This window comes from Amblyomma americanum, chromosome 5, assembly GCF_052857255.1.
Source record: "Amblyomma americanum isolate KBUSLIRL-KWMA chromosome 5, ASM5285725v1, whole genome shotgun sequence".
Lineage (NCBI taxonomy): Eukaryota > Metazoa > Arthropoda > Arachnida > Ixodida > Ixodidae > Amblyomma > Amblyomma americanum.
This window is the reverse complement of record NC_135501.1, coordinates 134898053-134922227: the sequence shown is the minus strand read 5'-3', so window position 1 is coordinate 134922227 and position 24175 is coordinate 134898053. Positions and strand designations below refer to the sequence as shown.

The 24175-nt window shown below is 47.4% G+C and overlaps 1 protein-coding gene across 6 annotated transcripts in view; it reads left to right on the top strand.

Moving 5' to 3' along the window:
* The window catches only part of Calx (sodium/calcium exchanger 3), a 345062-nt gene that overhangs the window by 128867 nt on the left and 192020 nt on the right, over positions 1 to 24175 (top strand). Inside the window, exon 1 of one of the 6 annotated variants that reach the window (XM_077665299.1) lies at positions 11370 to 11394. The exons of 4 other annotated variants lie outside the window; for them this stretch is intronic. The gene's annotated coding sequence lies outside the window, so the exon portion shown is untranslated. Of the gene's footprint in view, positions 1 to 11369; positions 11589 to 24175 lie in introns of those variants that run through there. One more of the 6 variants, XM_077665298.1, reaches the window with a different exon arrangement.

Below are 24175 nucleotides of genomic sequence, written 5' to 3'. Positions count from 1 at the left end.
AGAACCTCCATCGAATCGGTGAAATTGAGCGGCGACGTTCAGGAGCGGGAGTGCTCTCTGGTGAAAGCGCAGGGCTTGCTGCCGGCTCCTCACGGCTCTCCTTTTCTTTGTAAAGTTTTTGGTGCTTTCTCTTTAGCAGTACTCTGGTACTGCTCCGAATAAGCCATGACAATGACTGTCTTTTTTTTTTTGCTCTCGACTCAATTTTTATTCTCTTCGCGATATTGGCTTGTTTGGTGCAGTTTGAGGAGCAGCCGCTTCGTATCATTAACAAAACCCTTCGTGATGACTGCACAAACTCTTTCAGTGTAGCATATTAAATTGGTTGTAAATTCGTGTTTAGGGTTAGCAAAATACTTAAGGGTATACGGTCACTGTGACAAAGGATTTCAAAATCAGACCCGGTACCTGCTTAACGTAGCAATGAGTAAAGCTGAAATTTGGGCGAGTTGGTAAGCATTCATAATGGGTGAACAGCGCAACAGCGCTTGCCTTGCCTTTGTCCCGCCTTTGTTGCGCTGTTCACCCACCATTAACTTAGCAAATCAGCCAGCGTATTGCCAGCTTCTTGATTATCTCTTTCTCGGCTAAAGGTAGCGCCTGCTTAGAAACTCTAATGGGAATGACGTTTCCCTGAATGACGTCATCGAGAGACACACCACTTCGTGCTTCGAGCTTTGCGTTGATGATAATATATATATTTTAAGAATTCACCTCTCTAGTTTGGACCTTATGAGCGCGCAAAACGTTCATGAATGCATGTACCCGTTGCGGTGTATGTTGAAGCTTCATGACTGTCGTGCTATGAGCCTTCTTGACGCCCGAGAGGCTTGCGCATACGTTCCGCGCCAGACGGTGCATGGCTCATAATCATCAGCGTCAGGAGCAGCAGTCCGCTGACATACAATGCACAATTAAGGCCTACCCCACTGACCTCCAATTAACCCTCTCCTCCGCCATTTGCGCCCACCCAATCCACGCAAACTTTCTAATCCCGTCTTCTCACCAGGACTTCTGCCGGCACCTGCTACGCTTGCCTTCGCGCGCAATCCACTGTAAGTATGAGCTTCTTTAAATGAAGCGGATTAAAGAATTTATTTCTGCTTTTCCTGGTGCCTTATGTTCAAGGCGCAGAGTTAAATTTATCAGATGCACCAGCCTTCACATCCAATGGCAAAGCATATACTCTGATGGGAAAGGCGATTTCCACGTGTATTAGGGCTCCGGAAGGAGTCTTGTTAAACTCCCCCGGTGGCGGGACCGGTGTCCGGCTCTGCAGTATGCTCCGCGCAGCTGTGGCGACGCCCAATGGCCGCTAATGAAGTCTGGGCTGTCCCACGACCGCTAATTGCCTCCGACGCCACAGGTAATTAGGACGTCCGAACTGCGGTCGGCTCTTGTCTGCGCACTGCTGGACTAAATGGAAGCCCCGTCGACGTGTGTGTACACTGAGCCACATAAAAGGTTGACTAATGATGACTAAATGCTGCCGCTAGGCGGCCTCTGGATTTCTTTATTTTCGGTATTCTCTTTCAACCGTGTCTGGATATACACGTGCGGTTACTTTTTATGCCTGCGGAAACGGTGATCGATCGCTTTCGGAACGCCTGGGAGCTGATTTGCGGGGATGATAAGAGGGACGCATCTATGAAGAAAAATCAGCAACAAAAGCCAAAAGGCATAAACTGATGTATGGGATTGAGTGGTTGAAACTAAATTTTCGTTAAACAAAATCTGGCAGGCGATTATGGTAGTCGGTAACGCGAAATTTTAGCGCAGCTCTTCACACGCCACCTTCCAGTGCTGGCAGGTGGCATGTAGCGCTAAACACCCTTCAGAGCCTTCCCGTGGCAGCTACGTTCCAGTTGTCCATTCCTCCGCTCTCTCCGTGGCACGTGGAGGTTCGTGCTGCTACTACCTGCCAACACGCCACCTGTAACAAGTTTAACACGCCACCCGATAGGTTGCGTGCTAAACTTGTGAAAGGTGCCACGCCATCTGTCAAGTGGCGTGTTACGCCGACGACGTCGATCGCCGCTGCCTGCCACGGTTGGCTGGTGCCGTGTTACGCTGACAGCCACCCTTCGGGATCCTGCCATGGCAGTCACCTTCCAGATGGCGTTTCGGTCTACTACTTGGACCACCGGTTACGCCGACAACGCCGACGCCAGCTACGACGTGCAACCCAGAAAGTTAATAAGAAGGAAATCTTTTACGAGACGGTAAATGTGAGGTTATTATAAGCGTTGTGGTATCCGTTGCCTCCGGAAGGAGGTGTCACGATATTGTGGTCATCAACGTCCGCTCTTTTTGTGACGGCAATTAAATGACGGACGCCTTTGGCTGTGATGTACAGTGGTGCATTCGCCACGCGAGTTTGCTGATTGGTTACGACATAGAAAACATTGAAAAAAGGGCATCGACCTCAATGACTTTCGCAAACCGGACGCTGTGGTAAATGACATTGGGGAATAACATATAAAAATAAGGAGGACTAAAACGAGGCCGTAGACACTTTCTATGTTTACCAACACTACGCTGTGTGGCATGAGTTTGCTGAAAAAGAAAAGAAAGGCGAAAAGGCTTGAAAGAGAGGCGTAGACATCTGAGGCGTTTACACACAAGACGCTGCTTTTAGCAGAGCACCGCTGAGTCGGCACCGGAAGTCTTAGTTGGCTCCGGCCAAGCTTCCGGTGGGAGCTTCCGGCGGCTCACTAAAAGGCCGCTTTCGTCACCCTCGTTGTTTTTGTGCGGTTCGCATCGAAAGGAGGAGACGAGATTAGTATTTCAACACCGGGTCAGGAAATAATCTTTTTTTCCCCTGCTTCTCAAGAAAAAAGAATGAACACGGGAAAATCTCGAGTCTCATGCCTTCGATCGTGGCACTTTTGATCCTTCTTGCTCCACGCTGTTATCGCTAGTTCTTAACCCTCTCCACCTGACGCCGTGACTCAGTGGCGATAGCGTTAGGCTGCTGATCATGAGGTCCCGCAATCGAATCCTGGTCACGGCGGCCAAATATAAATCAAGGCGAAACTCATCGCGATCTCATTGCACGTCAAAGAGCCCCATGTCATTTAAATGAACCGTATAATACCAAGGCATTGAGGACATCGGATAAACGCTATGATCTCTCGGGGAGTTAACCACTATAATGGTCCCTTTAGTACGCAAAATGTAAAATATTGAAGATTAATTAAGGGTTATCTAAGTATAATTAAACTGACGTAATGGTAAGGATATGGGAACGTCTAAAGACAATAGATATGTGCGCAAAACTCAGGCCCATCGAGTAAATCAGGAGTATAGTTTAGGTGTCCAGTTCAGCATTATTACAGCAGAAATGATACGCTGTTTTGCAGGTAGGGTTAGCTTCCGCTTTAATTTATCTTTCAGCAGGCCTCTTGCAGCTCTGGCCAATGACTCTTGGTTTTGCGTTGAGAAATAGTTTAGAAAAGGCTGTTTACGCAAGTGTGTGAGCAATCCATTTAGTTCCGGCAGCAGAAGTAAATATTATTCGCGTTGCTGCTCTTCTGTGTCACAGGTGTTACGCCGCGAATCACAGCATTAATGCATAGAGCTTCGCTACGCGTTACTCCACCCATCCTCCCCATATCCTCATGACGGGGTGCAGGTGTCCGCGGAGAGCGAGACAATTTCGTTCCGTTGTGAAACTTTATATGCAGGCTGGTGTAAGCGTATAGTCGCGTGTCTCCCACGTAAGCGGCCGGCATCATCGCTCACCCGGCGGAAACAGTTCTCGCTTCTATTCCAGGCTGGCTGCAGCACTTGGAAAGCGAAACACGGATCTATGCTCCATCACTGTCCGTTGTGTTGCCTTATTTAGAGCCGTGTAAAAAAAATGCGTGCTGAGTGCGGAAGCAGTTCGTTCTCGTGACCGTCAGTCAAGAGTTTTTCACTTTTTCTACTGTGTTCTACTATATAAAGTCTCGGTGATGAAATCACGTGTGTGCTCGCAAGAGTAGAGTTTCGGGGGCGGGGGGTGCCAGAACTCAAGCGTATTACATTTTGTTACAAGTGACGGCGTGTCAAGCAAATGCTTTAGGGTGGCGTAAATTTGACTTATGCGTCTCAGGTTGCAGCCCTATTAGCTGGAGCGGGCGTAATATTTGTGGAGATTCTTATGGCCTCTGACAGGGCACCTTGTCATGCTGTCTGGTGGCGTTGCGGTGAAAGATTAATATCTGGCTGGTAGGAGTAAGCACGCACGTAGCTATGGCAGCGGGGAGCATTCCATTACAGGCAGCTATTTGAGATCCGGGTGCACTCTTTTGTTTTATTTGCTTCATCCCGAGTTCAGGTTGCGGTCTGGATGTTGCAAAGAGTAAGGAGGGTCAATCTGCGAAGCTGTTCTTGCACCGGGATATGGAGAGAGAAAAATATCATCCGTAGTACTGCTCCGCTATTTTATACCGCGCAGGCCTCAGGTGGCTCAGGGTGGAGTACGCGCTTGTTTAGTGCGCCGTAAAATGTGGACATAAATGCTGTCGATGGCCGTCGCAATAGAGTGAGCAGGACAGCTCTCGCAATAGTGCCTCGTACACGGGAGATGCGGGGTTCGATTCCCAGGACCGCCGGGTACCCACCAGTGATACAATGGGTACAATTTTCCCCATAATCTGGTGCTCGGCTTATTTAGGGTGCAATGCTTGGGAAATAGTTCTTTGACCCCACTTTGAGCAGTTGAAAATACCTTGTGCCATGGCGCTATTTGTCCATAGATGTCTTTGCGCCATAAAAATCTATCATCATCATCACCATCATCTCGCTGTAGTCTTCCTCAGTAAGTCTCCAAGTTTGGCGAGGCAGTCTCAGAGAGGATTGTATGAATTGTATGAGAGTATTTTATGTAGCACCACCAGGTATTGCCAAAACATAGATCTTCCATACCAACCTTTTATGTAAACTCTTAGCACTGTTTCTTTAGACATTCATGAAATACTGCATTAGTTTTGAAATTATATAGAATTCTGCTATAATGCCTTTCGCAGGTAGTAGAAGCGAACGAGATGGAACTATAGTACAGGGGAAGAATACAGAGATAGGATGACTGCAGCTGGCACAGGACAGGGTTAAGTGGGTAGATATCGGAGAAGTCTTTGCTCTGTGGTGGGCATAGTCCGGCTGCTGCTGATGATGATAGTAGATTTTACGAACGATGCGTAGAAGCATGCTTAGAGCCAATAATGTAGTACAAGAATCTGAACATCCGCTAGCAGGAAACTGTAAAAAAAAGAAAAGGCAGTGAGGGTGAGAGCTCCCGTGAAGACGGCTAATTCAGTTTCACAAGGGGCATGTATTCAACATAAATGACATTCGGCTACTCTTGTCAGCCAGCACGCCGGCAGAGAAGTTTACTGACTGTGCCACACGCAAAAAAAATGGAAGAGAGCGAAGTTTAGGTTATGAGAAAAGCCCGCGAGTTTTTACAAAGCCTGGTTGGACCTCAGAGTCCATTAGGGCAGCAGAGTATGCATTAGATTGTTAAGTAGCCAAGCTAAAAATCGTAAGAACGAGCCGGTTTTGTTTACTTTTGGCCGAAGATCTTAATCGTTGATATCCGATTTGCTAATCGCTGCTTCGTCCCTCGCAAACTTGTTAGCGCAAAGCCCAATGTCAAGTGTGCTTGAAACCTTAACTTACGCATGTACAGCCGTCCTGATTTTTAATAATATAGCTGGAGCGTCGACCAGACTGCTGGTCAGCGCCTTACAGTGGTGATAAGCGTGCAACACGGCGAGAGTTCACGCAAGCGCACTGAGAGAGCGTCGTCTGCTACGCTGTTCCGATCACGAGGACGCACGCCCTGCCACAATATCTGTTTGTAAATAACTGGCGGGCAGTAGAGCACATGTGCATGAATAACATGCGGCACTGAGACGTGCTTTTTCTCTTTTTTTTCCTATAACGGGAGGCCGCGCTGACAAAGCGGAGTTAAGATGAGAAAAAATAAAAGGATGGAAATACAGCAGCATGTGGAAATCATTGCCTGGAATGCGAACCTTCTGATTTGAGCATCTCTCTGCGAGATGGGAACACAATAAGAGTGTCACCAAACCATCTCTTTAATCAGTCTTTCAGTGTCTAGACGTTATAAAAAACAGCATCGCAGCTTTCCAACGTTTCAGTGCCGCATATTAATCATGCACGTGTACTCTACTGCCCGCCGGTTTTTGTGCGAACAGCTATTGTGGCAGGGCGTGTGTACTCGTGATCGGAACAGCGTTGCAGACGAAGCTCTCCCTTTGTGCGCGTGCGCGAACATTCGCCGTGTTGCGTGCATATCGCCGTGTCATAAGGCGCTGGCCAGCAGTTTGGTCGACGCTATATTAATAAAAATCAGGAAGTCTGTACGCAAGAAATTCTGATTCACCGGTCTGTTCACAGGTTTCGGTAAGAGACATCCAAAGATAGGAATGATTCCTATCTGCATTTTGTAAAACAATAAAATAATTTATTTAGAATAGTCACGCCCTTTTGTTACCTCTTCTCTGTAATAGCGGTTGTGATTAGAATGCGAGGCGTTGCTTTGAATTCAGGAAGTTACTGACGGGCAGAGCGCTGAACAGCTTCGAACTAAAACCTGCCAGTGGGATAACTGTTGCAAGGCAATCTGTTTTCTAAAGAAAATAGCAATCATAAGGCGTTTCAGCCACTCCTTTCAATAAAGTTGCTTTTATGCAATGCACTGACGTCAATCGTGCAACTCTGTACGCCTTATGCGCGCTTTCAGGAGATGCCGAAACGAATATATTGTTTCTTTTTCTTTTCGCACGTTTAACAACAGTCCCCTTGCTAATATGAGTCGTTGCTTAGTAACTGATAACTTCCGCAAAGAGTTCGGGTGTAATGGGGTGACGATAAAACATATCTATAATACAAGTGACCGTTTCGCATATCTAACAACCACTCGTGCTGACTGAAATAAAGTCTCGCTTAACTTTATTCTTCGTGAATTGATTTTTTGCTGCTTTCATAAAAAGGTGTGTTTCCTAATATTCAGTTTAATCGCAAAAATTTCTATTCGCAACAGTATCAGGTTTGCAGTGCTTCAGATATTATTGCTTTTTAATATGAAGCTATATCTGAAGTTAGGAAGCCTGAACAGGAAACATATTGAGTTTGGATAAAGTTTTCCGTGAGGATAGTTCTCACATACACAAAAGCACAAAAGAAATTAGATGTCTGTCAGAGTTCTCGGTCCTATTTGCTCGAAAAATAAAGCTCGAAGGAGAATATCTTTAGTGGACACTTGTTTCCGCATCATTTGTCGAAAAGGTCATGTCTTGTAAGGGAGTCACGATTATTTAAGGCAGTGACTACTCACTACCGTCAACATGAGCTCAGGCACAAATCTCTCAAGGCATACAGCTTTCCCAGAAAGTTTTCCAGTTGAAGGACTTTTCCTTGTTAGGGGCACCGGAATATTTATGGTTGTTATGAAGCACTTTCTTAAATGAGATTTCCTCCTTCATATGGTATTCTCCTAAATACATTAAACTTAGAATGTTCACGGTCATGGACATCTGTCAGGAGTGCAAAGGAGCACCACATTACATTTAGGGGGACACATGACCCATCGGTCACGCGATAGATGACAATGGGTCATGGGTGAAAAATTATGCGCTAACGTCCCCAGGAATGCTCGGACTTCGAGAACATTGGCACGCCGAACTTTTACTACAGTCTGTAATTCTTTCCTTCCATAGCGTGACGCAATTATCATTGTGCCTAAACGAATAGACAGCGTTAAGTACTGTCACCTTGTTCCGCGCCCACTCTTTTCTCCGAGCCGAACTTTACGTTCTTTCCAAGCTGAATGCTGACCTATTGAACGTCCAACAACCGCCTGCTTTGTTGCGGGTTAAAGGCACTACAGGCACACGTGGCGCGCATGCCAGGAATGGAATAGACAGGTAAATACAAAAACTATGAGAATTTGGAGAGTAAATTAATTTCGAACGGCTCAATGCACACGTGTATACCGGAGAGCACTTTCTGGATTACGCGTGCTCCGTTTAAGCTTTCCCGCATGACATTTCGAAACCAACCGCGCAAGAGCGCCTGCCGACGACAGGCCTGCGCCACTGCTGCCGGGGTTAATAGGCTGTCAGCACCGCCTCTCGCTAATCTCGTGCGGGAATTTACCGTGTGAACGCGATTATGTGGGAGCTCCGCAACTGCGGAGTAAACACGACCGGTTACAAAACGACTTCGAAGCCCGAATAAACGGCACTGTTTGGAAGACAAAAAGCTAGGAAAAGAATAGGTAAGTAGTTAGTCAAGGCCGTCAGTAATGTGCATAAAGTTCAGTGTTAGGTAAGTAGGTAGTCAAGGCCTTCAGTAATGTGCATAAATTTCAGTGTTTTTTCGGACGCGCTTTCGTTATTGCGAATGCATTACTAGGTTATGGCCAGTGTTTCGTGTCCGCAAAACTCGTCGGCACGATTATGTCGTTATGTGAAGATAAAAGTTTGATTGTGCTAGATAGTGCATGATGAGATCTTGCTTTGGGAAAAATTTGGTTGATGAGTTGTAATTAGTTAATGAATCAAGCACGAAAATTACACTTAGACGGCACAATAGGCACGGACGTCGACATCGCATTTAGACGTCACAACAGCCACGTACGAAGACAATAAACTGGTGGTCACCCGTTGAAGTCATAGTACGAGTACTGGCGTCGTGGAAAACCTACATTAGAAAGAAAAAATAACAAAAAGTAATAAATAAAAAGAAATTATACATAAAAAGTACAAAAATTAAAACTAAACAAAAACATGACAAATTTTTCAAGAAAGTAATAATTAAGAATGGAGGTAGAAAGAGAGGAAAGGGAAACGCTCTCGCATCTCCGCTCCTAACCAGACTTAAGTGCAATCCTGTAAATTTTATTTCGCAGTAGTACGTCCATGGCATTGAAAGAAACCTGTTTGGGGGGGGGGGGGGGGGGGCAGCCCACAAAACACGTTTAAACTTGCGAAGCACAGTAGACTTTGCGTACTCCGCTCCTGCTCGGGTGTTGTTGGCGGCTGATGGCCTGAATACTGTACCATAGGCGTCGCTGAATAGGCTCTAACGATGGCGCCGCCGTGAATGTGGGAAGGGTCCTTAATTGCGTTTAACGTCGTATAGGGGCTCTAACGAGAGTGCTGGAGGCCCAGCCGTGCGCGCGTTCGTAGCTGTGATTTCGCCATAGCGCCGAAAGATCCTGGGCGGGGTGAGCGATGAGATTGCTTAGACCGTGTCGAATAATAACGACATCTGGGGGCTCGAGTATGGACTAATGAATGTACACGCTGGGCCTCCTACGCAGTGCCGTTGAACTTCGAGTTTTCTTATGCAAGGTTATGTTTGCCGACGGAGTTTGGCTAAGCGACGCTATTGTGCAGCACCCCTGTAAGTGGACAAGGAGAGTCGAAAGCAGAACAACCCTGAGCAGAACAACCCTGAGTTTCTTAGTGCTGTAAAGACTGTTAGCTTCGCTACGCGCCTTAGCCTTGTAGAGGCCAGCAATGAAAGAGAGAGAGGGGGATAATTACAGTCATAAAACATCGCAGATGAAAGAGGGAGGAGTGAGAGGGAATAATGCTCGCCGGACTAGCGTGTACTCCTGGGCCGAAGGAGAAATAAAAAAGCGTAAGAGGAGATCTCAGTTCACTTGTTAGAATGGACATGGAAGAGAACAGAAAGTAAGTATTCAAGATGTTCCTGGCTTGAAACATTCTAAAGTAAGCAGTTACTCTAGTTGAGCCGACGCTAGCCAGAAAGTCCAGGGGGAGGAAAGATTAATGGAAGAACTCGGTGCGGTTAGGGGGGGGGGGGGGGGGGGTAGGAGGAAAGGGTTAGTGTCAACCGGCGCTCTTTGCAATGCAATACCCAAGACTGTAGTGTAGAGATGTTTGGGCAGGAATAGAAGGAAAAAAAAAGCAAGAAAGAGCAATAACTAGTGCAGTTACACACGACGAAATGATTGAATCATGAAAGACGAATAGCGTGACATAGCCACCCCCGACACATACACACGGACGAATGCTGAAAGTGTGCAATTTATTACTTTTTTCCTGCAGGCCATCCATGGCACAAGTCTTTTCATTGCGCAGAACACTGCGACACTGTGAGCGCTGCGAGAACAACTCAATGGCTGGCCACCGAGCGCAGTGAATTCTGTTGTTGTCCTTTTAATTCTGCCCGACACTGGACTGAGTGAATGAAATTTTCTTAAGATTGGATTGGTAAGGAGAAATGGAAGTGCGATTAGAAGTGTCACACCAAAAAATTCCAAGAGCTTTTCGTGCTCACAACAATTGATTCCATTGCTTCGGATACTATGGCCTCTGTGAGACATATTGGAGAGTTTATCATTGCCTCTAGCCGTAGTAGCGGAGACTTCTGAAAGCTTCCAAGCAAACAAACATAAAAGCGGAAAGGCCGTGTGGTTAGCGCAACATCGATGAAATCCTCTGCTGCGGGCGTGCCGCGGCGGCCGCATTCTATGGAGGCGATGGAGAACGGTATAGTAAGAACCATACTGTGCCACACCGTTCCGTACCACACCATACTATAGCATGCCATGGCCATGCCACACCATGTTATGCCATGCCAAACCACTCCTTGCCATCACATACCATATTAATTAGGGCTATGCCATACATTGCCATTCCAAAGTGCGCCGTGCCATGTCATACCGTACTATTCCGCTCCATTCAATACCATGCCATGCCATACCACACATCATACCATACCATCCCATACCATACCATACCACCTTATCCTATACCATGGCATGCCACATCATACATCATACCATACCATACGATGGCATGCCACACCATGCCATACCACCCCTGCCACACCATATCACGCCATACCGTACCACACATATATGCAAATTATGCAGTACAAGTTACAATGCAATACTATGTCATAGCATAACATATCTCCACGTCTTGGTCAATTTTTTCAGAACACGGCCTTATACTCTCCGCCCCTATATGCGGACAAGTCAATGTCACTTGCCACGGCAGCCAACAGCTTTCGAAATCGTCGTCACATCTTGAACACTTCGACGCAGAACGGTGGTCGCACTCCGATTAGAGTATGTTTTTACGCGACGTACGCGATATACGATGTGCACACAAGCGCTTCCAGAACGATGCACTTCAGTCCGTTTTGTGTGCGGGACCGGCAGTTCGCCCCGGGCGTCACTCACGCTATCAGGGCGCGGGCGATATGGGCGCATTGTTTGAGGGGCAGATAAAGGCTGCGTGAACGTTGTCTCTCTTTTGTCGAGAACGTTGAGGACGGTACCGATGCTGCAGTCTAGACGACACCCGCGTATCGTGTCCTCTGCACTGCTACCAGGCTGACAAGGTAGCCGCGGAGTGTGCGCGATCAAATGCATTTGTGGCTCTCTTGAGTGTGGAACTCGCCTGTGGATATAGCGCCGTTGAGAACGTCTCCTGGCCTGGGTTTTGTCACGAGTGCTGCTTGCAAGTGCCACGTCAGTGTCCGGAAAATATTGCTAAGCCTTTGTGCATTTGGATGAAAATAGTGCTCGAGACGTGGTGAGTTGATTGCTTTCCCTCTCAGATGTGTGTGTAGGGAATCCCTCTAGGTGGACTAGATTTGAGTTGCAAGAGTAATTATTAACGCGGTAGCGTTAAAGGCCCCGTTGCCCCGAAAATCCGAAGTCGGCGTTGTTGGCGTCGGCTTTGTGAGCGAAAAATCACAAACATTACTCTGGAAGGTGATCCCCAGAGAGCAACCCAAAGGCAGGTGGGCCAGCTAGGTCACGTGGCCTTGCGGCGTCATCACTTCCTGCCCACCGGATAGTGAGGCAACTGACCACCGTGGCAGGTGGCGGTTAAATTAATGATTGGTTGCTCCATGTCCAACTTTCTTGGACAATAATTTTGGATATTGGAAAACTGTACGGCACTGGTGTAGAAATATTGAAGGTGAATGTCCATTCTTCTGATGAGCAACAACAACTTTCTTTTAACTTGTTTCCATCGGCTGCACCGACCAGTTAAGACTGCCTTAGAAAACCGAAGGGGAACGCTTTAGGCGATAGCAAAAATGTTAAGAGGAATAAAATGCAAGCCCGCCCACGGGAGATATACGGAAGAATGAATTGCTGTAGTGAAATTATACATTACATGATAAAATTGCGCTCATGAACTCTTTCTCGGTCAGTAATGCTTTTGTCGAGAGCTGTTGGGTATGCGGGAAAAGCAACCTGGGTCGCACAAGGCCCTCCGCTGGCAGCACCTGCCATAGCAGGGAAGTGGTGAATCGCTTAACCGCTACACCACTGCGCCAGGAAGGATACGAGGACCTTCGGAGATTTATGAGTGTAAAGAAGAGAATGATCTTCTGAATATATGGGAATTAACCCATTAGGTTATCGCGTCATGTTCTTAAGGCGGAGCTTAGGTATCTTCCCCAATTTTTAGTATCCACCTCATACGGGTACCTGCACAGAGAAATTTCGCAGTTAAAAAAGAACCCGCGCTGGGACATTTTTTTTTTCATTATGAAGTTTCTGTGAAAGCTGTTTAAATTTTCTTTGCAACCATATGGCTGAGGGTGAGTGGATGTCATTCATTACTCTCTTATTGGTTTATTTTCGTTAAGGCGATTTTCTGCACATCCTTTAGAGTTAGGGCACTGATACTTAAGGCAAGACACCATTGTATCGATAACGCTGTCACTTGTAGCATTCGTTACAATTGAAATGTTTAATCTGTGTTGTTAAAAATGCGATTGTGTGGGCTGTATCGACTATACGAAATGGTTGCGGAATGTCATGCACTAGGGCGAAGACATGCACATGAGTCAGCGATAGCAGGCTGATGTTGACTCATCTACGTTATAGTGCTCATCCCGTATTCTTCGAAGTTGGTAGACTCCAAATGAATATACCTGCCTGTGATAACACCCTGGGAGAACATTTTCTTCCGGTGGTGCTATTGACACTATGAGGAGTGCAATATAGAGAGAAGATATATAATGTTCATTATTGTCTGTTAAAGCTTAGTAAAATGTAAAGACCCCTGTTAATGCCTGCTCGTGGTATTGAACCCGTTGTTCGCAGTCAAAACGTGAAAAACAGTTAAGGCTGATATCGTGCTGTTTTCTCTATTTTCCTTTTCTCCCATATCAGGGCCGTAAAATGAGAGATTTAGTGTTCGTAGTCCGAGGTTTTATCAGCGACAAAAGCGTTTGTGCGCATACACGGGAATGTCCCGAAAGCTCACATTTACAAGCTACCTTACCGAGATAGCTGCAACGTGCCCTTTTAGTTAAAACTTAACTACGAAAATTTTAAATCTAAATCTCTCCCCGCCCTCCAATTCACTTTTTTGCTGAGAGAAACTGTCTCGCAACAGGACAGAGAGACTGTGATCGTGCAATCAGAACTGCGAAATTTCGTCTCTCTGCTGTTGCGTACTTGGTATTTACGGGATTATTAACACAGCACAGCCTTACTTACAGCAGCTCCTGAATAGCTGGATTACGCAAATTCGCTGGAAGCTAGACTTGGAAATCTTGGAGTCTAATCTCACTTACACTTGTCAGTTCACTTGTTTCTTGACGGGGCCTTGAGCAACGGAGAACACGGACTTCAGAATTTCATTCAGTCTCCTCTGTGAACTTAAGCCTACCTGCGTTGCGCCGTATTTGCTAGCCCTGAATTCCGTGAGATCAGGATTGGATCGCCCTTATTTACCGTCCGTACATCCCTAACCCATGACCAGTCTCTCTCTCTCTCTCTCTCTCTCTCTCTCTCTCTCTCTCTCTCTCTCTCTCTCTCTCTCTCTCTCTCTCTCTCTCTCTCTCTCTCTCTCTCTCTCTCTCTCTCTCTCTCTCTCTCTCAGCAGCACAGACCTATGTGTACATTGCCGATGCTCTATACGTCTGCGCCGACTGCGCCATCTGTTTGCACCGCCTGGGGATTTTGCCGAAATTTCGCTGCCCACTATATGGGGAGCAAACAATGATATATATCCGTTGGCGGTTTCCTAACGGCGCAGTCGCATGCAGAGGTCTTATTGCTTGGTGAGCTTGAAGACGCCATATGGGAAGCGGAAAATTGGTCCACGATAGTGTCAATAATCTTGATTTTGTTCTCACGTCTTTTTCTTGCTTTTCTGCCGTACGATGAGAAGAAACTCTGCTGAAGTTTTCTAGGACAGTATATTGGTGCTCTTTACAGCTGTTTTTTCTGTTATATAAAAATATAAAAATATAGGGCGATGCGAACATCCAGTCTTTTTTGCATGAGCCTGGATAAGATAGGAAGTAATTAATTCACGATGGATTAAGAGAATAGAATATTGAGAACCTAACCAGGTCATGTTAATTAATTATTCGCGTTACTCTGGATACGATGGTGCTCAATTTAATTAGCGGCAGATTAAGATAAGGCTACTTTGAACACTAACTAGGTCGTGTTAATTAATTATTCACTTGCTAGTGAGAAAAATTCGTCAACTAGTTGTTCACCTGTTTAGGCAACCTAAATTGAAAAAAAAGATTCCATTAAACCGCCCAACGTTTTTGATAAAAAAAAATGGCTGTGGTTCAGCTCTGGTCAAACCTGGAGTGACGCGATAGCTACAGCTGGCCGAGTGGAAATTGCTCAGTTTAATTGCAAAGTGAGTATTTCGCCGCTCTGTTTCGCTGGGCGTTCCTTCTTCATCGTCGTCGCACTTGACACGGCGCATGCGCACAACTGCGACAGCTTGCGCGCCACGCCGCTGGCAGCTGCTCCGCACCACGTGGCTGGTCACCTGACCAACCAGGAGATGAACCACGTGATCAGCCACGGCGCCACGTGACCGACCATGTGACAGCGTGGCGGCCCAGCCACGGTGTAGCGGCGCGGCCACAGGGTTGCGGCGCCGCTACGCTGAAGGCTCGAAATGCTGCCGTAATGCAGCTATCGCTACAAAAGCAGATAAATATTATTTCTGGCTGCCCCGTATCTCTTCTCTCTCATACCGACAGCGACAACCTCATGAACTTTCCTTCACAGACTAGACTCTCATTGATTTTTCGATCGCAGTATTCGTACGCCAACCACGCGTATCTTTTACTTGGGATTTAATCATACTTTGCGACTCTTTGACACCCTGGCAATTAGTTTCATTCTCCAATACATTATATGGACGCACGGTTATCCGGTAATGCGCCCGAAACATCCGGACCAAGTATATTTGTTCGAAATTTCTCTGACGTTGCCTTTAATTCTAATTTTTTTTTGTAAATCGTAGCTCTTCCCTTTGACGTTGCACCTCCAGCTTTCAGCGGCTTCGGCAGCGCGACCTGATCACTCTCAGTGATGCTAAAGACCCCGAGTTTTACGCTTACGCTTTAAGCCAAGAATATGCCCGGATAGGTTAAAAATCACGTGTATTCTAGCGCATTCCCTAATGGGAACCAACTTTATTCCGTGAAAAAGAGATAAATAATTTATTCCCGCCGAGGGAAGTATTCCCCGGGCGCAAATGGAATATTTAATACTTCTTTCAAGGAATTAATACGAGGTCCTGGATGTATTTTTGCTTTGATTACAGAGTAGTTTGAAAGGTAGCGTCTGGGTATTAATTTTAAATCCATTCAAGGCTTAATCAGGCAACTACGGGATTATTTTTTGCTTATTTAGGAAGAGATAGTTTCGGGTCCCCTGCTCTCAATGGAACTTTACTTGAACCTGCTGCCGTCTGAGATCCTTTGAAAAAGATCCGAAGTTGTACTATATATGCAAACATTTTATTCCAGTGTGCATGGGGCATTGTACACTATCCACGGCAGACATTGTATTAACATAATAAAGTAATGTAATGTAATTCCTGACGTTCAGGGGGAATGATAGGTAGGAAGAATTAGGAGTTGGGTGGCACTATACCCGTCGCTATACGAGTCACCGCAACACACTGCGCAGAGTGGTGGGAGTTAAAGGATAGGAGAGAGGTAGCAGGAATGGAGCAGGAAGCGACCGGTGAAGAAAAGAGAAGATATGGCACCGGCCAAAGTGCGTGGGATGCTGACAGATAAGGATCAAAAGCCATGCTGGAGATGTCACCACAGCAATCAGGCGGCATAAACCAGGTTCTGGGAGGTAGGTCCACGCAACATGGGGTGCACTGCACGCTACGCCACGGCCGGAGCGACGCGGCGACAAGTGATCCATAACTCACGCGCCCTGAGGTGCCTGTGAAACGCAAAGACGTGCCCAATTCTGAGGGTTTTTCCCACGACCAACCGGCACCGCAGGACGGGAGATGCCGGTTGTAGCATAGCGGGCACACGGAGGGTCGCACCGGCAGGGAGCAGAGGCGCTCGTCGTGGCCTCCGCGGAGTTGGATAGCAGCGCAGTCAGGGAGATAGGCAGCTGAAGGAGCCTCTGCGAGCAGGGCGGCGGTGAAGGTGAATGTCCAAGGACGGTCGCCCTTGAAAACAGATCAGCGGAACTAAAGCTGCGCCGGGGACGAGACCCGGGTTCCACGAGTGTGGGGCGTCACGGCTGGCACGAACAGGGAAGAAAGCCATTGAACGCTACATGCGAACGATCTCGTTCGACTGCTTTTTTCAAGTCATTGTTGTTCCAAGCAGCAAGGGACTGGAACGACCCTCCACACGAAATCTGAGATATCGCCTGATTACAGCCTTTCAAGTAACATCGTACCTTTAATCTGCAAAAAAATCTTAACCCCCTTTATGTAATTTAACAGCACTCCAAATAAAGGGGGTCAATAAGGAAATGAATGTGAAGTCAGATGGAATAAACTGAAGGAACTGTGCTTTGCTCGGACTGACCAAGTCCGTCTTCTTCAGCCAATGTTATTAAGTGTGCGTCGAAGGCGTCGGCGTTCTGGCGCTTGTGGACACACGCTGGCTGCTGCGCCTCTTATCGCGCCCCATTCTGATAAAAACTAAGTGACGACGCCAACTTTTGAATCTGCGTTGCCAGCTGGTACCGCATCCAACCTCAGCACACATCCGGAGAGTGATGTGGTGCAGAGTACTGTTTACTGTTCAATGTAGGCGCTGGCTGGCCAGCTGGCTGCTTGATTGACTGACTGCATGACTCACATCTGTCTGTCTGTCTGTCTGTCTGTCTGTCTGTCTGTCTGTCTGTCTGTCTGTCTGTCTGTCTGTCTGTCTGTCTGTCTGTCTGTCTGTCTGTCTGTCTGTCTGTCTGTCTGTCTGTCTGTCTGTCTGTCTGTCTGTCTGTCTGTCTGTCTGTCTGTCTGTCTGTCTGTCTGTCTGTCTGTCTGTCTGTCTGTCTGTCTGTCTGTCTGTCTGTCTGTCTGTCTGTCTGTCTGTCTGTCTGTCTGTCTGTCTGTCTGTCTGTCTGTCTGTCTGTCTGTCTGTCTGTCTGTCTGTCTGTCTGTCTGTCTGTCTGTCTGTCTGTCTGTCTGTCTGTCTGTCTGTCTGTCTGTCTGTCTGTCTGTCTGTCTGTCTGTCTGTCTGTCTGTCTGTCTGTCTGTCTGTCTGTCTGTCTGTCTGTCTGTCTGTCTGTCTGTCTGTCTGTCTGTCTGTCTGTCTGTCTGTCTGTCTGTCTGTCTGTCTGTCTGTCTGTCTGTCTGTCTGTCTGTCTGTCTGTCTGTCTGTCTGTCTGTCTGACTGACTGACTGACTGACTGACTGACTGACTGACTGACTGACTGACTGACTGACTGACTGACTGACTGACTGACTGACTGACTGACTGACTCACTCACTGACTCACTGACTGAGTCCTTTATTTGTCCTACATTTATGACCTCTTGGGTTTGCCCATCAGACTGGGCTGGGGAAGTGAGCGGTGCGGGGAGTCTCACCAACGCCCACCCACGCCAGACAGAAAAGTGCGTAGTACGCAACATCTATCGGCGTTTAGCACACCTCAGGGCATCAAGCGTCGTGAGAATGTAAACTTTGAAGCGCCGAGCTAATGTCCACCCCTTAGCAAGCGTTCGCGCTTCGCAGTTTTAGCAAGCGACAAGGAGCAGAAGCTCCAGATGAACCCACAGCGCTCTTATCATCTCTTATCCGCGCGTTTCGTCTATTGTTTAGCTGTGACCGTTCGGGAAGAGGGGGACCAAGATTGCCTGGCCCATATCTGACTAGACATTGATAAGGATCCAAGTGGATCCCCATTCGAGGTCACCGCGGCCATCGCTCAAGGGGCTGCCCCCAGTGTAGATGGGGAAATATTGCCTACTAGGACTATACCTGCCGCCAGTTAACTACATTGTTCGCTCGGGCTAACACTGGTGCAGGTGTCTATGTGCAAGGACCAATAATAATAAAAGATGATTGCGTTTTTCAAAATCAAAAGGCTTGTAAAGCCCTTGGCCGATATTTTTTTCCGTGCGCCGATATTTTACGTGTATTCAGAACAGCATATGGAGTGTTCGTGGAGCGACTCCCAAGCTGCCGTAGTCTTCCATGCATACTTATACGCGCACGTTGCGTAAGTAGGCCCTCCCTTTCCGCCTTTACTTCAACGCTAGCGAAGCTGTCGTCGAATCGATATGGTCGCCGAGGCATTGTGCGATCTTCTCGCCTACAGGATCCCCTCTCCCTCCCACTATTCGGCTTTACTTCCCTTTTTTCGTCTCTCCTGGTTCTTTCAGGCGCGGCTGAGCTCTCCGCGGTGGTGGCGGAACACGGGAATCCAATTTGCCCCTGCGTTTCTGGCAAGCCTTCCGCAGCCGGCCGTTTTCCTTTGCTCTTTATCAAGCACATCCGTGCTGAGGCTCCATCCTTTGAGGATCTCTGCTTATATATACAAAGCGAGCCAAGCCAAGCCAAAGCCGAGCAGCTTTTGTGCTGCGTTTCGCAGTTCGCTGCACTCATGTGGAAGGTTACACAGTTAGTCTTCCGGACCAGCGGCTTTCTTTATCGAGTTCATACTGCGCTGGCGACTCTTGCGCCGCTTTTACTATAATTTTTTTTCTTTTATTGTCTGAGGGGCAATTTGTCTCTAAGCTCTTTCGTAACTAGGACCTTCGCAGTGTCCTCAGTGACGTTTTTTCCACGTCTTCCTGCTGCACTTCGCTCACTGCAAATAAAGTTAGACCGAATTCATTTCAATCCAAACAAGATTGGTTGCACTGCAGTCTAATCTAAACTACATCATCATTGAAAAGGCATTGCTGTAAGCCGGGACTAACGTCAAACTTGTTTAACGATCTCAGGACATAATATTTTTGTCGACATTTCGCTCCTGCCAGCTGTTTGTGCTGCACAGTATTAATAGGCTCAGGTAGACGCTCCGTGTTGCAAGTTGCGTGCAGTACAGGGAACTCTAGAGCCACAACCGGATAAAGAACGAAGAGGTAGCAAGTCGTTCGGCGCCAGCGCAGGCCGCAACGCTTCTGTGAGCAGCGCGTTTTTTTTTTTTCCACCGTTCCTTTGGCGCGTCCTCTCGCTTCGACGAGAACTGGTACCAAACAAAGGGCTGCCGCTTGGCGTCAGGTCGCGCGGTTGTATGCTGTTTTAGTACAAGAGAACTAGCAGTCGGGGCAACGTGCGAAACACTGCTCCTCATCGTGTGCACAGGGTGGTGTGAATGCTTTTCACTTCGCGAGCTTTCACAGCAAGGTACGGAGTTTGCGGTGTGAGTGTATACGGAGTCTCTGACTGACTCGAACCTCTCGGGAGGAGTCAAAGAAAAACCAGAGAACTATGAAAGAAAAGAAGAAGCAAAGAAATGAAAACAGAAAGAAGGAAGGAAGTAAAGACAGGAGAAAGAAAAAAGAAAGGCAAAGGCAGAAAAAAAAAGAGGACACCAAAGGAACGTAAAACAGACAAACCAGCAGTTTGAAATCGTCGTTTTTTGCAAGTGAAGAAAAAAGCAGTCCATATAAAATGACAATGTTTACTGTAGAAGGGTTTGTGAATTGAAGCGCCTCCTCCGAGACGAGGCGCGGCGGTCGACATGTTTGCACTAGGCTCGCGGAAAAGAAGTGCTCGCAACACATGCCTGTCGGCATCTTTGGTTTGCTCTTCGAGGGAATGTACCGGAAAGGAGGTTCTGTGCAATGACGAAACGAAACGTTTTACTGAACCGGTAAGAGCCTGTAGCCGAATCGAATAAGATGACGGATGCAAAGAGGCTCTGTGTTTTGCATAGCTTGACACGAGCTGACAGCGCATGTCTTAGCACGCCTGGAAGTGCGCAAGGCGTGCATGGTGTTTGACGTGTTTGCAGTTACTCACTGCGGAGAGGTGCTTAAGAAAACGCACATGCACGATGCTTGAAGAGTTTGAAGTTTTTCAAACTCTGGCTCGTTTAAGAAGCAACTCCCTAGATTCCTCAGATTTCCTCTATCCTGCCTTTAAAGGAGACGTATTTTCTGATTCGTCACATGTCTTTATGCTCCTAGAATAAAGAAAAGTTTGAAAGGAGCGAACTTTCTTGAGGTCTTTAGTTTCTTAACTGGAAACAAGGCATTTTTAATCCTGTCTCTGAGGCAATCGTTGCCTTCTCCGCTGACGCAACATCAAACACAAAATAAAAGAAGCTTTAGAGCAACATAGAGATGAACATTCAGTGGAGGTTTGTGCACCGCTTGCGAGATGCTGACGGAGCGTGATACCCTCACGTGCATGGCAAGTTTAACAGACTTGTCAATCTTGCGTTAAAAGATGTGTTGGAACTGAGCGCAGCAAAAGATTCATAAAGAAGACAGGAGGTGAACAGACGTCTTGTCCGGCACTCGTTAGTGCGTGAAGAAATGGCTTGCTTTCTTTCCCAGGGTGGCACCTTTGACGGACGTTCGAGGAACTGAGCCGTTAAGGCGCGTGTCAGGTGTCTTCGAGCGAAGGCTGCAATGTTTCTCGCGTTGTGTTCGCGTTTTATTGCCTGTCTATGTTTTTTGACAAGGAAGAAACGACGGTGCCGTCATGTCGCTGTCGCAAAATGTTTGAAGGGCGCTTGTTCACGCATAACTAAATACAAGTTTGATGAGACTCGATGCTGTTATTTCCCGCGTGTTCCGGTTTGACATCACCTCGCCGAAGGCTTTTATCGTTTTGTTCGTGTACTAGCTAGTGCGTCGATATGCTGACGTCAGTTCATCGGTCCACGCCAAAACTGCAGTAGCTGAACCTCTTTTTATGGTATGGTACGGTAAGGGATGGTATATATGGCGTGGTCTGATATGGTGTGGTATGGACTGGTGTGATCGGGTGTGGACTGCTATGGTGTGATATGGGGTTATATTAAGTGGTGTAGTATGCTATGGTGGGGTACGGTATGGTGTCTGTTATGGTGTGGTGTGGTGTGTGATGGGGTATGGTATGGTTTGTCATGGTTTGGTATGGTATGGTTTGGTGTGGTTTGGTATGTTTTGGTACGGTGCGGTGCGGTACGGTGTGATGCGGCGCGGTATGGTAAGTGGTGTTTAACGTCCCGAAGCGACACATAGGCTATGAGGAGTATCGTAGTGCAAGTCGGCCAGCCAACACGCGGGCTTGTTCGTTCCCGCATCCCATAGAGACAGCGCATTTGACGGGATACAGAAGCGCAGTGCTGTGTCCTCCCTCCTATGTCTCGTCAATGGCGTTGTCGCTATGAGAACGTAGTCGACGACTCCGACTAATTAAGACCACCTCGGATTCCTAACGTGCACAGACCTTGCACAACGCATGGCCGTTCTCGCATTTTCGCCTCCGTCAAAATGCGGCCGCCATGTATGGGATTCCATCCCGCGACCTTGAGACCAGCAGCCGAACTCCAAGGACACCGAGCCACCGTTAAATGTAGTTTATCGGTTCGACTGCTGCTAATCATGGCCGAAGGCAGCAGACCTACTGTGTCGGGTATTCTATTAGAGTATTAGCAGAACGTGAGGTCTCTGCCATGAATGAAAAGTTTTTCCGCTGAATAGTGTGCTATATTTCTCGCATTCTTAAAGGAGAAGAAGAGATGATAGTCGTATGAACTCTTAGTTGAACTGCTCTTGCTATCTACCACCCCCTCTCCCCTAGACGAGGCACCACGTGATTCGATCTCTCCAGGACAGCTTTCGTTGACCATTGTGTGAACGTGATCATTTTTGGAGACAAGACAACAGGACACCCACACCGATAATTGTTTGCTCCGGAGAAAATCTCTCACGCAGCCTGAGCCATGAACCAGTTTAAGCTTAACGCAGCCAAACGGTTAAGTGCACGAAAAGTGCCGAAGACATTTTAAGTATCATGGCACACAAGTGGCATGCCCCAAAAGAAACACCGCAAGAACTTCGTAGATCTGAGTGCTTTCGGGTCGGTCACACATGCCATTTCCATGTCCTCGTTTGTCATTGCTACGCGCGCGATAATTACGGAACAATGTTCGGCTACAAATCAATGTAAGGTACGATATTCGACGTGACGTGCGTAGAGAGTGACAGGAGATATGCTTGTGACACCACGCACATTATTAACTTTCCGCATTGTGATACATTCGCTGTTGACAATAGACCAGCGAAGCCAGCAGTAGGCGTTTTATCTGTCTGTTATTTTGGTTATGACAACAGAGTTAATAAATTTTGCGATCGAACAACATTCTTTTTGCGATCGACTCAGTGATTACATACTGTACCTCCTTCATATTTTCACTGTATCAATGCGGACATCGATACAGTGTTTTAGCGACCCGGACCAACGTCCTATTCCAGCGGCGGCTGGGGTTGTGAAAGGACTTTGCGCAGAGCGTCTAATTATCGGAACTTCGTTATCGCTGCTCTGCCACTGTCTATGAGAAATTTTGCTTTGGAACCTCTGGCTTCTGTTCCGCATGACTCAATGTTGGAGATGAAAAAGGCGAAATCTGTGTTGCTTGTTCGGAGACAAAATCGAGCATTCCTTCTTGTTTCTGCCGAAAACTGGGCACAGGACGGCGCGAAGACTGTTCCCTTGGTCTGCCAGCATGATGATAAAAATGATTTGATTTGTGAGGGTTTAACTTCCCAAAGCGACTCAGGCTATGAGGGACGCCGTAGTGGAGGGCTCCGGAAATTTCGATCACTTGGGGTTCTTTAACGTGCACTGACATCGCACAGTACACGGGCCTCTAAAATTTCGCCTCCATTGAAATTCGACCGCCGGGGCCGGGATCGAACCCGCGTCTTTCGGGACAGCAGCCGAGCGCCATAACCACTGAGCCACCGCGGCGGCCTGTTGATAAAAATGAAAATATGACGCAAATATGTTATCGCTTATGATTGCCTCAGCGTGGGTCAAAGAGTTGGCGTGAAAGCTACGCCTCTTGACGCGATTACGTATCTCACCTAATGACGCAGCGCGCAGTTCACTCTCTGCGTTAATCATGCTGCGTGGCCGGCATAGATACAAATGTAACAGTAATATGGATCCGTACGTGGCTTTATGCGATGTTTATTCTCTGTATTCCGTAACAAGCGTGAGTACCTCGCGGTCACTAAAGCACAACGCGATGGCTTCTTGCGACGCGAAGCTAGGACACGTTCCAGGCAGCTGCCCCAGGCACCAAATGAAGTCAAATGGAACTTGGCACAATTCGCTTGCACTTCTTTTATTTCGTGTTTATCTCTGTTATGTGCTATAATGCTTTCTGCAACTATGAACCGTCGAAACCGTATCAAAGTTCTGTTAGGCGCTTATGTTTATAAGCCATTTCGGGTGCGCTGTATAGGGAGGGATCGAGTGTCAGGAAACCGTCGGATTCTACGCTCTAAACACAAATACTCCTAAATGGAAGTTGAAAGGCGACCAAGTACTTCTCTAGAGCACTCCCTCTTATTAAAGGGAGTGCGCTATAGAGGACAGCTTACGCCCTTTCTACTCCTCTCTGTTTATAGTGTAGGGGAAACATCGGGCGCCCCTGTGCAGCAGCTGTTGCCCTAGAAAACGAAGACAGAACTACGAGTGAAATTTGTTCAGCACTTGCCGTGTTTTGCTCCTGGTATATCCGTCTCGATATGACGGTAGCCATGCGCAAGCACGTGGTGCGCTGCCTATTGGAGAGGGGGGAGGGTATGTATTGACAACTTTGTGCCGGAAAAATCCTAAAGCATGAGGCTAGAAACGTCTGTCTGAGCCAACGTGTTGTGGGCCTACCGCTGCACCATGAGGAACAGAAGAAATGAGGGGGCTGTGCGGAGAGAAACGCGGTATCTGCACGCACG